General features: G+C 38.2%; 1 protein-coding gene across 4 annotated transcripts in view; it reads left to right on the top strand.

Moving 5' to 3' along the window:
* The first annotated feature begins 2,589 nt into the window (after positions 1-2,589).
* LOC138013466 (heparan sulfate glucosamine 3-O-sulfotransferase 2-like) overlaps positions 2,590-15,454 on the top strand; it is a 17,442-nt gene continuing 4,577 nt past the window's right edge. The window contains exons 1-2 of one of the 4 annotated variants that reach the window (XR_011125260.1): positions 2,595-2,681; positions 5,689-7,312. The gene's annotated coding sequence lies outside the window, so the exon portion shown is untranslated. Of the gene's footprint in view, positions 2,682-4,580; positions 4,618-5,688; positions 7,313-9,861; positions 9,922-15,454 lie in introns of those variants that run through there. The other 3 variants (XM_068860655.1, XM_068860583.1, XM_068860702.1) reach the window with 3 other exon arrangements.

Genomic DNA, 15,454 nt, shown 5'->3' with positions numbered 1-15,454 from the left:
ACCGAAAACTGATGAGGCACGAATATTTTTAGATTTTTAGGAATAATCGGATTAGTGATAATGCGATAAAAGTGTCAAATTTGCGACCCGTTGCTAACGGCAACGGAAGCGATCGCATTACAAATAATTAACCTCTGTTTGCCATAAACCACCCAAATAACCGATTTTTCGACGGAAAATTCATCCCAGAGGATAAAACTATTCACTGGACATGTAATAAAGGTAAATATGTTCGAGCGAAAGCGAAAACAAGCGAATATTTTGAGGGAAAACACAATTATGTGAGATCAAAGGAACATGTGGTGAAGAGACGCAATTGCATCGCTGCGAAAATAATCTTACCTTTTCAGCGATTTTAACGCTTGAAATTCCATCCAATCCACCTGGTCTAGTCTTTGAATTCACTATTATCGCTGCCCTACGAATGTTCAGTCTTCTACATAACAGCACACTTGGTAAAAGACGGCTCGACGGGCGACAGATTGTTGTCAAAGTCCATTACTCGTCGCTTTTAAGATTCCACCGCCTGTCTTGTTCAGTATCCAATTGACTTGCCATTACTGAGCTTCATAAGGGTATATTTTGTTCAAAGATCCACTAAAACGCCATTCGCGTTACATGACTTTCGACGCCATTGCCGGTTAAGTTAATCGTTCTACTGTGTCCACCAGAGAAATCTACGCATTTCCCACTACCCTCTCGATCCTAAGAAAATACGCGCAGAAGGCTCTATGCACAAAGACACTACTTAGCAGGGGAGTGACAGGCAATACTTTTACCGACACGGAAAAAAAGAAAAACACCCAACAAATGCCACCCTTTTTCCGACTGGGATTGCCATACTGGCAACCCAGTAATGAAGCACTTGGCCCATAAACAAGCGAAACGACGACATGAATTAGTTGAACACCGAAACATATAGACTGCGCAATTAAATCGTATCATCGCCCATCAACATGCAAACCGAGGGAATGAACTTTAGCCAGAAAACATGGAACCCGTCATATTCAATTCCGCCTGAGGCCATTGACATGCAAAGCGACCAAATGGATGGCACTTTGGCCCAAAAACATGCGACACGTTCAAAAACACTTTTGTCCAACATCACCCTTCATATTTTTGTATTAACTAGACCGTCTTTGATTTTATTTTTGAATGAAGTGATGATTTATTCCCGGCCCGGTTTGGACTAACGCGTTTTCTTCAAGTTTGAAAACGCCTGTCATCCACTCCAAAACGTCTGAAAACGCCGATGAAAGCGGAGACTCTCGAAAGCAGCTCAAAAGTGGAGCGTTTTGAAAACGCACCGGTTTGAAGTTTCGGGAGAAGCCCGATCTCAACCAGCAGGTGAAACACATTAACCTGACTCTCTCCCTGTAAAGAACTAAGCGTCACTCATTTAAATTTTTGTTTTGTTTTGTTTTAGTACGCGCGCGCTTTAAATTCAACTGCGATTTCAAAATATCTAACACTCAAAATGACGGATGTACTGTCGAAACATGTCCGAAAATTAAAGAAAGTTGTTGTGTTTATACGACTATCAATATTGTTGCTACTATCTAGACAATTTGATTTCTGTGGATAAATAAAAACGAAAACCTTTGAAAAAGGTGACGTAAGAGGATCGGATCGGATCGGACCGGATTGACAAAACACGGACCGGATCAATAACAAAATGCTCACAAAAAGTAGACGGTCACCAGACAACGTGCTGAAGACAGGAAAAGTCGAATTCTGTGCTTTTCTCTCTTGTGTAGTCGTCTCCTCATTTATCGAGACTCGTCGAAACGTTTTTTTTCCAAAGGTGATTACAGATTCCGAAGCGGAATTACGAAAGACACGATGTGACGAATTGACGTCAATAAGCGAATTGACTGCGTGCGCGACGGTCTTCTTCTTCAAACATGAAAACTGACAACAACTTTATACTTTACCCCAGTCCCTTCTAATTGCACAATAGAGTGATTTAGCAACAGAAAGGGGACGTCAGTTGACGAAAGGAGAGCCCGCAGAATAGTTGGGATTCTACTCGACTAATATGGCCTAATATGGATATTTTGCTGCGCGCGCCATCGTCAAAACATTTCGGCGAGTCTCAATAAATGAGGAGACGACTGCACAAGAGAGAACGGCACGGAATTTGAGCACGTTGTCTGGTGTTATTGATCCGGTCCGAGTTTTGTCAATCCGATCCGATCCGATCCGATCCGGGCCGGTCCGGTCCGGTCCGATCCGGTCCTATTCGGCCCGATCCGGTCCGGGTTTTGCCAAAGGCCAACGTAAAATGCGTGAGAAAACTCCTAAGAGTTGTAGTGTGGATAGTTGAACACGGATTGTGTGAGGATGACAACGCATTAACCTGGGTGAGGCTATGCTGTCGGCCACTTTTACAAGGAAGAAAAAGAGAGAGGGGACTTAAATGAACAAAATTCCGGCAAATTTCTCAATGACCAAAGAGCCATCAAAACAAATGGTTTTCTTGATTGTTTTGTCAGATACAATAAAAGAAAGAATTGTAGGACCTTTGTAGCCTCTTGTATTCACTGTCACGATGCTGACCAATTCGATTGTGGGCTCTTCTTTGGTATTCGAATTTCACGTGTTGTCTGTTGTTTTTGTACTTGATTGTGTGCAATCTTCTTGAAAGACTTCAAAGGCGAAACGAGGTTGACGAAATACAGGTAGGTTTGTATGATGTAGAATTTTTTCGCAGTTAGTAACTTTTTAGGATCGCTGATATATCCGATTATCTAACGTACGCTTTATGTTATTGTGGTCATTATGCTGTCGGTGTAATGAACGTCATCATCCTGTGAGGAAGAAGAAATCGCCTTTTTTTCGCGCGAGGGGAGGTGTAGGGAAAGTTGAGCGCGTGCACTTCTCTATTTTCAAAACGGAAAAAAAGAAAAAGGAACTTATTATTGTGATCCGTTCACTGCCAAATTCGAATTACCGAGCTTTTAACATGGACCCCTGTCAGACAATTGAGCTTATAAAAATTCAAATCCGCAAAAAGCAACTTCCTGTAAAAGAATGCTACCTTTAATTTTTTTAGTATTTGGTAGCGAAGAACAAGTCAGAACACATACAGAAGTTATTCTTATGCAAATAATTAAGTGGCCAGGGTATCTAAGCTAAGTGAAGCTAAAAATTTTTGCCTTTATTCTGTAATAATAATAATAATAATAATAATAATAATATAATTCATTTGCAAGTTTTCACTCTGTCTGTCTGTCATTCTTCATTCTTCATCTTCACAAGAATTTGATACTTGAAGATGTTACTACCTACAATTAGCAACTTGTCAAAGTTCCCAGCAATTCGATTTTACTCCAGCAAAGTCATATATTCTGGCACCAACTTACGAAGGGATTAACTTTCAAACCTACTAATTTTGTGATCATTACCACTGGAATAATAATTAGTGGCAGTCAATTCCAGATGGTGACCAGTGAATGCTTTCAGATGTTGTATTGGATGCATGTATTTATCTTCTCTTAATAGATCAAAACTTCAAATTTTGAAATCAACATTCCTGACCATGTACCCTTTTTGAGTCCCTTGGGGCTATTTTTTCATAGTAAAGGTGATTTACGGATACTAGGATTATTCAGTCTCTATTAGCCCTTAATATTTCCTACATTCTCCTTTCCTTTTGTCCGAGGCTACAAGTTCTTTTAGTTGCATTGCACATCAAACTGAATAAAATCTGGAATCACTGATATGTATATGATGTAGTGGTCTTATAAGGATATGAACCCACAGTGTAAAAATATTACCATTGAAGTATTACATCCACAATGAACTTCATCAGATTTTGTTGTTGAATTTTGCACTGATTTTCTAGTGCCCTTTGAAGTGCAGATGACTATTCAATTGATAACAATGAAATTCAGAATTTCTTTGTAAACCAAGAAAAAACATTTTGTGATGCCAATAATTCATGCTACTTATAGCTGGCTTGCTCAGTTTAAGACCCCATCCACATGAATCTGGTTTTTTCCACACAAATATGGCATTTTCAGTCACCGAAAATGAAGGTTTTTGAAAACAATGACATCAGAGGCTCGTGTTACCATAGAGAGTTCACATGCACGTGTGCTCTATAGTGGAGTTTAAGCATTTTCGAATCATTTTTGTGCATTCATGTGGATGGGCAAACATGATTATTGTTAACACTACCTGTGGAGGAAGATCTTTTTAATGTGCCGAGAAAAGATCTCTGTTTTTAGCATGGGGCCTAAGACAAGCGTCTGTCATTTTGTGTGCAGCATATAAAAGGAAACATCTTGTAATCTTAACAATGAAAAATATGTTCTTAGTGACTGTTTATTTTGTGTGATTATTTTTATCAAATGTTAACCAAACTTTGAGCAGGAAATTGTGCCAAGCTTTGTACAATAGTAGTTATTGTACAAAGTTAGGCACAATTTCCTGCTCTAAGTTTGAGCACGTTAAGAAACTAAAAAGAAAAATGCACATAAAACTAAAAGTAACTTCTCATAAAAAAAAAAAAATGAATAGATAGAAATAATAACATTGTTCTTCTTTGGTTTTTTTCATTTTTCAATTGCCCTCAGATTTTCCCTGAAATTCATCACAGTGCACACAGCAGAGGTTTGACACCATTTACATGCATGTCTAGTTTCAATTTTGTTGTAGTCTGATACAAATTATTATGCATCCAGCCCAGGTTTCCACGCTTTCTTTTAGAAGAGAAACTTGCATTGTATTAATCCTTACGAAAAACTACCATAACCTGTTCGGCTGTTTATTCCATATTTGTCACTCCTCCATTGACAGCAAATTTGGTCTCTTCCTGCCCTGGGAGCATAACGTAATACAAACAATTACTAACTCAGAAGATTAAAATGGTCAGATGGTTGAAGGTCACATGACAGATAGTTAAATATAAAAATGTTGTGATAAAGTTATGCTGAAATATCTCTGTTAAGTACTGTTATGCTGTGAGTCAGTAATAATGTTTGGAATAATTAGTTGGTGTCTGTTGGCTCATGTGATACCTGGTAGACATAATTAAAGTGGTTTGGCAAAACCTACAATTTTGCTGGCTTTATGTTACCTTTCAGCCAGGTATTGCCATTCTTGATTGGTCAGAACCGCCAAATGGATCTTGGTGTCATTAAATTATTAGGGAGTTTAAGGGTGCCTTTTTTTGGGAAAATCCAAAAACAAATTTGTGATCTCAGATCAATGGATTCTTCAGCGTCAAAAAACACAAAATCCGAAAAAGGATTATTTTCCATGACAATGCAAACAAACAAACCCAGAGTTGCGTGCAATTCCAAGGGCAGCACTAAAATTAAATCCGGAATCCAGAAACTGGAACCGGAATCCCGAAACCAGAACCGTCCACAATTCACGAGAATTACAACAACTTATCCAATGGATAGCTCGATTTGTTTTGCTAGTGTTTATTCGCTGGATAGCGTTATCCACCTTTTGAAGAATCGAGGCCTGGTTTCTTGTGCATCTTCATTATCAAGTTTTCTAATAAATATTGGAAATCCACGTAAGTAAAGGATCATAATCGAAATTTGTTTATTGTACATGGTCAAGTTCACGTAAAAGTAATAATGTTTGAAATTATTAATTTATTTTTTACGATAATTGCTTGTAATCTTGCAATCTGATTTTCTCGCGTCATTTTGTCACGCAATGTAATAGCCAAACATATTTGTGACGAGCAAGACAAGCAAGACAAGCAACGAGATAAAGAGCAGAAAAGAGCACGAGAGAAGAAGCGACGAATTTGATAAATTTAAGCGAAGAAAGCCTGGCGAGAAGCCGAGGAAGGAGAAGAAGAGGAAATTTCAATGAAGAACACCGTAGAGCTGAGAGAAATGGAGCGAGAGACAAAACACTAATTTGCAACGGTTGGCTTTCAAGTAATGTTTCTTTCTTAATGCATGCCTCGCTGCCTCACGTATTTTGTAAAACCCGCTATAAAAACAAAGAAGGCCTGAAACGTTTGAAATTCCGTGTTGACCGAGATTCTGGCATATTTCAACAATCACATTTGTAAAGAGAGCTGGAAAACATAATTAATGATGAAATGGAAAATGTATACTGTCAATAAACTTCAAAAAAACAAATTACATGATTGTTACCACTCCTCGAGAAAAGTGAATATTAATATCACAGTTTGTAACATTCAATGAAAATCACAAATTAAATATCTTAGAGTCTTTATTGATGAGCATCTACAATGGGGTGCCCGAATTCAACATGTTAATAATAAGATTGCTAAAAATACGGGAATAATTAAGTTAAATTAAGACACTATCTCCCTTTGTCCATATTAAAACAACTCTATTACAATCTTATCTTTCCCTATTTAAATTATGGACTCATGAGCTGGGGATCTGCAGCTAAAACTAGATTGTCAACTTTAAAAACTAAACAAATCAAATGCATTCGTATTATGTTCTTTGCTAGTAGATATGAATCTGCTACCCCACACTTCAACCTTTTACAAATCATGTTTAAAACTGGAGAATCTCTTAAACTCAAGTTATCAATTCTTGTTTTTAAAATTAATGCCTCTAAGGAAACGTTGCCACCATCCTTCACTAACCTTATAAAGCATGTCACCGATATCCATCCTTTAATACAAATACAAGGTATGCTGCAGCTCAAAATTTGTACAGGCCAGTTTCCAGAACTAATTATGGACTATCTCGATGTGAGGCAATATCAGCTCGGTTATGGGAAACAATACCTATCAACATTAATTTAAGTCAACCCTTTCACTCCTGTAAGGGCCACTGAGTCTTATGGATTTTACTCTGTCTAACGCCAGACGATTTTACTCGTCAATGGGGAACCCCACAGGAATGAACGGGTTAGGTCTGCAACATCTTCACGTCTTTTTAAAACTCTATTTGTCCAGCACTTGCTCTCTACTCAGGGATAGGTCCTTCACAATTATTTATAACTTTGATTACTAATGCTGCCACTTCTTTAAACATATTCTTGTAATATACTTATGTAAGTTGCATGTATTCTATGCCTTTTTTTATTTTTTTATTTTTACTTAATTTAATTTGCTGCTCTTTTTTTATTTGTAAATAAGAAGGGAAAAAATTAAGAAAGAAAACTTAGACCTTGTAATCATCTGTTACATGCAGTGGCCAACTCGAAAGCTTCAGCTCCATTGACCACTATGCACCCACATTGTAAAAAAATCTATTTCTATACTCAGTTTTTCCTAATTTTGTATTATATACCTGTATAATCGCTATAATTAGTTTAAATATCAATGTGTGCAATAAAGATTCCTTCCTTCGTGTTCGTGTCCGTTAGCTTTTTGTGTGAAATGGATGTCCAGTCGTGAGCTGCTTTGTTTGACTGTGAAATTGCAGTCTACTAAGCGAATTTACTTCTCCAAAGCTTGACTTTTTAATTAGTAAGATTTTTGCTGTTGCTCTAAACTGAAGAGAGATGGTGTAAAGATTATCAGTCAATTTCGGTTTTAGTTGTTGATTAAAATTGTTGGTTATTGTTTGCAAGGCTTTTTTGTTTACTGCTGTCAGCTCAGAGGTGTTTGATCACCGTAAACTGTATACACTAATTATTCCATATACACTATATTACTTTCTGGGGTTAGAAACGGGAGCTCCGCTTTTAGGCTTGGCTAAATCTATATATTAGTATGGGTAATCAAATGGTGACGAGTGAAATCACGCGCGTTTTGTCCAAGAAACCTTGCTATTAGAAGGAACAAAGGAGCGGTTATAAGAAGGATTGTCACTACACCACTTAATCACGTAAGAGCTTCGTAAAAGCAATGTCTTACAATGACTGCAAAAATTCTTGCGCGCTCATTGGCTAATTTTTATTGTCAATAAGCGGACAGACACATGAATTTATAATTTATGCAAAACTGACGCGATACACTCTTTTTTTCTGAAATTTCGGAAATTTTAAGAATATTTTAAGAATAAAGCCGAGGCTGAGATTTTGAAAAGGATAGATGTAATTTTGTGTGTTGAAACATCTGTAAATACAATACAATTTTATGTTTTTAACTTAACCGTATAAAATTATTCCTTTCTCTGAACGGCGAAACTAGCCAACAAAACGAAAAAATCTGCACTAGCTATAGCAAAATGTTCAACGCTAATGACAGTTCGTTGAACGGTATATGTAATACATATGTACAGTATTCAGCACAAAAGACAAACTAAACCGCAAAAACGTGTTATGACAAATGGAGCACATGTAAAGCGATACAGATCTAGATACCAAACACTTGTAATTGATACCCCAATAAATTCTAAAACGGAAATGTCATAAACTATAATTTAAGAATAATACAAGAATATTTTCAGCCAAAAATCGGCAGAAAAATAAGAACATTCAGCCTGGGCCGGAAAAACAACATTCTTATAAAAAAAAAGAGTGTATTGTTCGCGTCAGATTGCATTTTTGTCTCGCGTTCTTCTCGTCTTTTGACTTAATTTTGACCCCTCTAAATTTTTTGTTATTGTAAAGAACAAATTGATGTCAGTTTTTTATACGTCTGTCCTGTTATTCACAATGAATTTCGTCATAACATTGTCAGCCACTATCGCCTCGTGGATCCACATCTACTTTGACAATGTTTTGACGAAATTCATGATCAATAACAGGACAGACGCATGAAAAACTGACATCAATTAGAGCGAGTGTCGTAAAACCAAAACCAAATTAATTACTTTGGCCAATTAAAAAGGAGTGAGACAATCCAGTAAACCAATCAAAAGGTAATTACACACAGCCGACCCAAAGCGCGGGAAACTGCACGCGCGAGCCACGATTAGTTTTGGTTTCACTTCTGATTGGTTGGAAAAGTTGCGCGAGAACTTTGAACCGATCACTGGGTGAAGTAATGCAAGACCAAAGCGATTCGCTAATTACTGAACAAGATGTAGTCATTTTTGTGATGTAACAAGTTACCATGGAATCAGGAAAGCCGTGCAAAAACACGCTATATTTTGTTTTCAGTTGCTCATAACTGAAAAATACGGTGGCCCACAAGCGACATGCTGCAAATTAAAGAGTTGCCGCAAATAAAATAAAGGTTCTGCATGCAAATTGCATTAATTTGCAGCAACTTTATTTAAGGACGTACGCGCTAATTGTTGGTGTGCAACTTTTACCGGGCAGGTAACGCGACTGTAATATGTCACGCATTACTCCAAGCATTAGTTAAGATCTTACGGCGGCAAAAACGCCGGGGAAAAATTTCCAGGCCGGCAAAAGAATGGCACATTTATTTCCAATTCATCAAGAAACGTTTAAGAGAAAGGAGCGGGAGGCTGGAAAAGGTAGCTGATTGAGTAGGGGCTGAAAGGTTTGAAAACTGGAAGAAGGTTAGTTTTAGTCAATGACGTGGCGTAAATTTAATGGGGTTGGCATTATTTTTAAAAATCTTTTTATTACGCTACGAACTTCGTAGTTCAAAATGAATGCAAGTTTTTGAAGTTCTTTTCCTTTACTTTCATGAAAGTAGAGCAAAATTATATTGTCTTCCTCATCCACAATAATGCGGACCTAAGGGGAAACAGAGCTTATATTTCACAAAAACCACACTCCAGAAGATGGGTATGACGGCAATGGAGAGGTATGATACAAAACAGTAACCAAATAAAGATAACGTCTGCTTTGAACTTCGTTGCTATACTCAAGAAAGTTTTATTTCACAAAAACCTTTCATTGATCTATCCTTTCTTGGGTTCTACAATCTGTAGTCTTTCCCGACAGGTCACGCAAAGACGTGACACGTAATTTTCCGAACTTCGCAACATCACATCTATTTTACTCGTTTAGGTCATCGGTGACCCCTATTTTTTAAGACATGAATCACTTACTCTTCTTGCAATCTACAAAATATGATGAAATGAAAAAAATCACAAGGTAAGAAGTTATCTTTTTTTTATTTTTTTCTTTCTTTGCATCCTGCATTCCGGAGGTGGTTACAACGGGTAGTGCTTGCGAAAACGCTCGGTGAGAATTAACTCTACTGTTTACGACATCCCTAGCGGCATGCAGTTATCTAAAAAAAACCCCACTCCTATATTTTTATGCATAGAAACCGTCACTCGAACATATTATTTTTATGATTTTCGACGGATGAGTAGATGAGGCTACATCTCGTTATGGTTTCGCTCAAGTTAGAAATGAAAACCTCGCTCCCGGGTTGTTACACGCGCAGTCGAAGACACCAAGCTGATATAAGTTGACGATTCTTTCTTTAATTGTTCCTTCGTATTCCTATTCTTGTGGCCTCAGGGCTCTTATCGAAGCGGTCAACTGAAATAATTACATTAAGAAATCACCTAAGTATTCGTTTTTCACAGCTAAAATGATCACAGAACTAAAGCACGTGATATCGAAAGGAACTCAGTGAAGACAGTCAATATCTACCGAAAATCACAAAATCTCGTAACCTTATAACCTTAAACAAAGCAAATTGATGCTTACCAACGTTCACGGGTCTTGATTTCCTAAAGTGTTTCACTCCAACTTGTCTTCTAGTTTCCAACGTGTCTTGATCTCAAGGGTTCTTAAGTACTTTAAGTAGAACTGAAAAGCGAGCTATGATCTATACTTATCTATAATGCGGTAATCAAAGCGGTAGGTAAATCAACCACAAACTATTTCGCGACATATTCCGATTCTAACGGAAGCGGTAACACTATCGAAATTAGGGCATTTTTCCCTTGCCTTTTTCACCGAAACAAAGACGGTGACCCCCAATTTTTTTTTCATTTTTGGAATAAGCAATTTATGTCCTAACTTCAGGCGAGAAATGAAATGAATTTCAATGTGGGAAGATTTTCGCGCGAACTTCTTTAATTTGCAGCACCTTTATTTTATTTGGAGCAACTTTTTAAATTTGCAGCAACTTTATTTTATTTTTAGCGACTCTTTAATTTGCAGCATGTCCCTTGTGGGCCACCGTAGAAAAACAAACTCGGTGAACCCAATTTTTTATTGCACAAAAGTCATCAACAGGCCAAGATGAAACTCTCTGCAAAGTTTAAAGAAATGCTGTGAAGCGGATTCAGATCATTCAATCATCTAAGGTGGCTCTAAATCCGCTGCACATTTTTTTTAAACTTTGCAGAAAGTTTTATTCTGGAGTGTTGATTACATTTCAGAAATAAAAAATGGGGATCACTGAGTTCGTTTTTGAGATATGAGCAGCTAGAGCCATAATATGGGGTCTTTTTGCGGGGCTTTCCTGTTGCCACGGTAACTTTTTATATAAAGTGTTGTCGTGTCAATCCTTGTAATAAGAACGTTTCTTTCAAGTGTTGAAACTGGTTTCAGCCACCTAAACAGAAACATTATTAAGAACTCCAACTGGCAGGAGGCAACCAGTGGCCATTTACAAACCAGGAGCCCATTACCGGGAGCCTCCATCTTCCATATTAACCCTCTGAGTCAGCCCTTTCCCGTATCTTTCTATTTTTAGAAGCACCTCGCCGGGGGGCTTTACTGGGTGTTTTAACAATAGCCAATCATAAGAGACCTATGGTCAGCCATTTATTACGTCACATACGTATGTGACGTATGTGAACCATTTCACGTATTTTTTCAGTCACATACGTCACATACGTCACATACGTCTAACTGTAGTAGTTCTAAAAATAGAAAGATACGGGACAGGGTTGACTCAAGGGTACAATACAGATGGAAGCTCCGGGTAATGGGCTCCTGACAAAGCGTGGTAGAGTTGAATCCGGGACAACCAGAAACAAATCCAAACCAGACGTTAGAACGGGATTTGAACCCGGGGAAACCGCATGCAAAACCTAACTAATAACTGGAGATTGGCCGCTTCATTCGCTTGCTTTGGTTTGTGTATGAAACAAAATAGAGTACGTGTAATATGTCGTTTTGTATAGACATTTCCACGGTTTCTGACGCCATATTCAGGGCGTCAAGTTCCAATTTTCTCCTATTTTTTAGAGTCTTTCTAAGTGCCGGGGAACATTTTGAAATATTTGAGATAAAAGTCTTAATAAAATTGGTAAATTCTTGAAAAAAAAAGAAAGCTTTCTGTCAAAAAAATGCGGAGAATTTATACACCTTATTCCAAAATGGCCGCCATTTTAGTATTCTTTTGTTTCCTTGCAAATTGGCTCTCTTGACCTCGCTTCAAAACGTAAAATTCAAAAGAATATTTAAACTCGAACTAGGCCAAAAGGGCCAATTTGCAATCAAACAAAAGAATACTAAAATGGCGGCCATTTTGGAATAAGATAGATAGCCTGTGTGAATGATAACCTTCTGAAATTCGTGCCCAGACTTTGTCAGTGTTTTCTGGGAGGCCATTTGCATGCTTTTGCAGCTGCTGTGTGGAATTAAGGAGGCAAGTTATTCAATCCAATTTCATCGAGCCTCTTTGTTTTCGAACAATACTTGTTTTATTAATATGTCATCTTTTGAAAGACCGTTATATCTTTCTCTTTATTGTAATATTTTATTCTAAAAAAAATTCAAATATTTTTCAGCCTTATACGTTTTGTGACTGCTGTTAGAGTGGTAACCATTACATGTTTTTGGCAACAACTGTCAACAAAGTGTTACTTACCGTATGTAGCCACAATGATGCATGACTCTGCTATGAGCAAGCGAGATGATGCAATGAAATACGTAGAGAAAATAGGAGATAGGTGAAAAGAGGAATTGTTCACTGAAAAACAGCATAGACTGTTGGACAAATTTTAGCCTTGTCGTCAACGACAAGCACAGCCCAAAAAAATCAGGGGAAAGCGAAGGTTACCCAGTCTGCTAAAAGCCCCCCAAAAAATAATAACCATTAGACTTTTTTTGGTTACGGATCATAGCCGTAGCAAGCGGAGGGGCAAGGGTGGCAGTTGCCCCTCCAAAAAATATTCGAAAAAAAATTGTTGTCTCTTTGTGTTGGGCAGACAATTTAAACTTTACTGATATTACCTTTGAAAGTTTTCACAACCGATTCGCTCGTCTTGATTGATAAATATATTTTTGAAGGAAATCAATTTGAAGACATCATAGACTAATCTGTTAGTTAGCGATACATCAATAGTTTAATACTAATAACTATGTAAAAAAAATTATTGGGTAAACACGAATTGCTGGTAAAACCAGTAGTTTACAAAACCTTAACCTCTAAAAGTACCTGTCTTTCTAAGCGTGGACTGATTAATGTTTACTTTTGACGAAATATCTATAAAAGCAGGCCCGTAGGAAAGGGGAGTGCGACGGTTGGTCCGCTTCACTTTATTTCTATTCTCGTTCTTTTCAAATAGTGACATTCTCTAACACTATAAAATGCATACGTAAAGCGTCTCTGCGCCAAAAAAAGCCATTTTGACGTTCAAAAGTTGGAGTAATATCCACGCTGTTAAGTTTGCTTTTGGCTGCCTGTTTTCGTATCATATCTCCCTCAAAACGTACGAAATGCAGTCCCTGATAACCATATTTTCAAAATTTCCCGGGGAAGCATGCCACCGGGCCCTCCTACAGGCTAGCGCCTCCAGCGCTCCTTTGGTCCGTCCCCTCCTTACGTGCCTGGAAAGTAGCACTTCGTGCTTCTCTATGTCAAAATTTTCTGGGGGAGCATTTCCCCAGACCCTCGTAACGACTTGCCCCCCCCCAATGGAAAATTTCTAGCTACGGCCTAGCGGATAGTCTATGTTGGCTTTTATTGTATGTAAGACATTTGATAACTGTGAACTTTGATATGTTATTTACTGTTTTACACAGTAAATGAAATGGTGACAATAGAACCCACTGGAAACTAGGAAAAATCCGAGCCCCAGGTGGGATTCGAACCCACGACCCTCCGTGATCTAGTAGGGATGCTCTAACCACTGAGCAACTGGAGACTCTATGGTGAGCAAGGGTGAAATGTGGGTTTAGACTCGAGCTGCATCACGCAGCTACAAAGTCAAATAACGGCAGCATAGCTCATAACTGCATCATGCAGTCACATTAAAGCATATCTACGATGCGGCCAACCAACCACCCAAGTGAGCAAATGTGAGAATGATATACACAGTAAATGAAATGGTGACAATAGAACCCACTGGAAACTCGGAAAAATCCGAGCCCCAGATGGGATTCGAACCCACGACCCTCCGTGATCTAGTCGGATGCTCTAACCACTGGGACTCGATGGTGAGCAAGGTCAAAATGTGGGTTTTGACTCGAGCTGCATTACGCAGCTACAAAGTCAAGAAAAAATATTCTTGCTGTTTACATGTATCTTTCTCAGTTTCAAACAATTAACAACGGTGGACTTAAATTAAATAGTAAAAGTACTGTATGTGATGTAATTTGTCAGGTGAAGGACAAGTTTTCCTTAGTAACAAGTTTTAACACTTGTTTTTATGAAGGACGCGTTCCATCTTGCCTGTTAGATATTAAATAAGGTATGGGGTTGTGGAACAGACAGAGCTGCTGTTGTAAAAGCTGACGTTTCGAGCGTTAGCCCTTCGTCAGAGCGAATCGAAGGATTATGGGTTACGTGTAGTTTTTATAGTAGAGTAGGAGCTACGCTATTGGTGGTAACAGGGCAACGTGAAAAATAGGAATATATTAGTTAAATGAAAAGCGTTCGTTAATACCGTGAGGATTAAGGGTGCCGATTTGAAAGATGAATTTTTGTTCCAGATTCTTGCGGCTTTCCGTCGTACCTAGATGTAGGGAAAGGCCGCAGATAGCCATGTGTTTTGTGGAGTGGTTAGGCAGATTAAAATGGCGAGCGCCTGGCTTGGATGCATCCTTGTCATTCTTCTCAACATCGCGAAGGTGTTCGCGGAATCGGTCACCTAGTCGTCTACCTGTCCCACCAATGTATAATTTATTGCATAACGTGCAGGTTATGCAATAAATGACATTTGCGGAGGTACATGTGAAACGATCGGTGATCTTAACAGATCGCTTAGGTCCCGATATCTTGCTAGTGTTAACAATGAAAAGACAAGTTTTGCATCGTGAGCGCGCGCATTTGAAAGTGCCGGGTTGCTCGTTGGCTGAGCTGCTGTTGGCTTTGTTAAGAGGATAGAATTCATGGAAAGTTTCCTATTTTGTTCTTATTTTGGGATGAGAATTCCTATTTTTTTCCTATCCTTTGGCCACTGTCTTTCCTATTTTCCTATTTTTTGAGTGTCATTTGTCACTTGACGCCCTGTATATTGGCTGGCTTAAACAAGAGGCTGCAGGTAGCCTACACTTTGTTCGAAGGTATTTTAGCCGATTTCCTTTGAAGTTCACAGTATCATGCTTACTGGATTTTTTTTCTTTACAATATCTTGGTCAATATCCAGTTCAATTCCCTAATCCAAAGTCCACATTTAACGACACTGATTTCAATTAAAATAAGTAAACAAATAATAATACACTTTATTTAAAGAGGATGGCACGGAATAGTTGAAGTAACTAATAAACTTGT

The sequence above is a fragment of the Montipora capricornis genome, chromosome 1 (genome assembly GCF_036669925.1).
Source record: "Montipora capricornis isolate CH-2021 chromosome 1, ASM3666992v2, whole genome shotgun sequence".
NCBI classification, from domain to species: Eukaryota; Metazoa; Cnidaria; class Anthozoa; order Scleractinia; family Acroporidae; genus Montipora; species Montipora capricornis.
The sequence above is the reverse complement of the archived record's forward strand: the minus strand, read 5'-3'. Positions and strand labels throughout refer to the sequence as shown.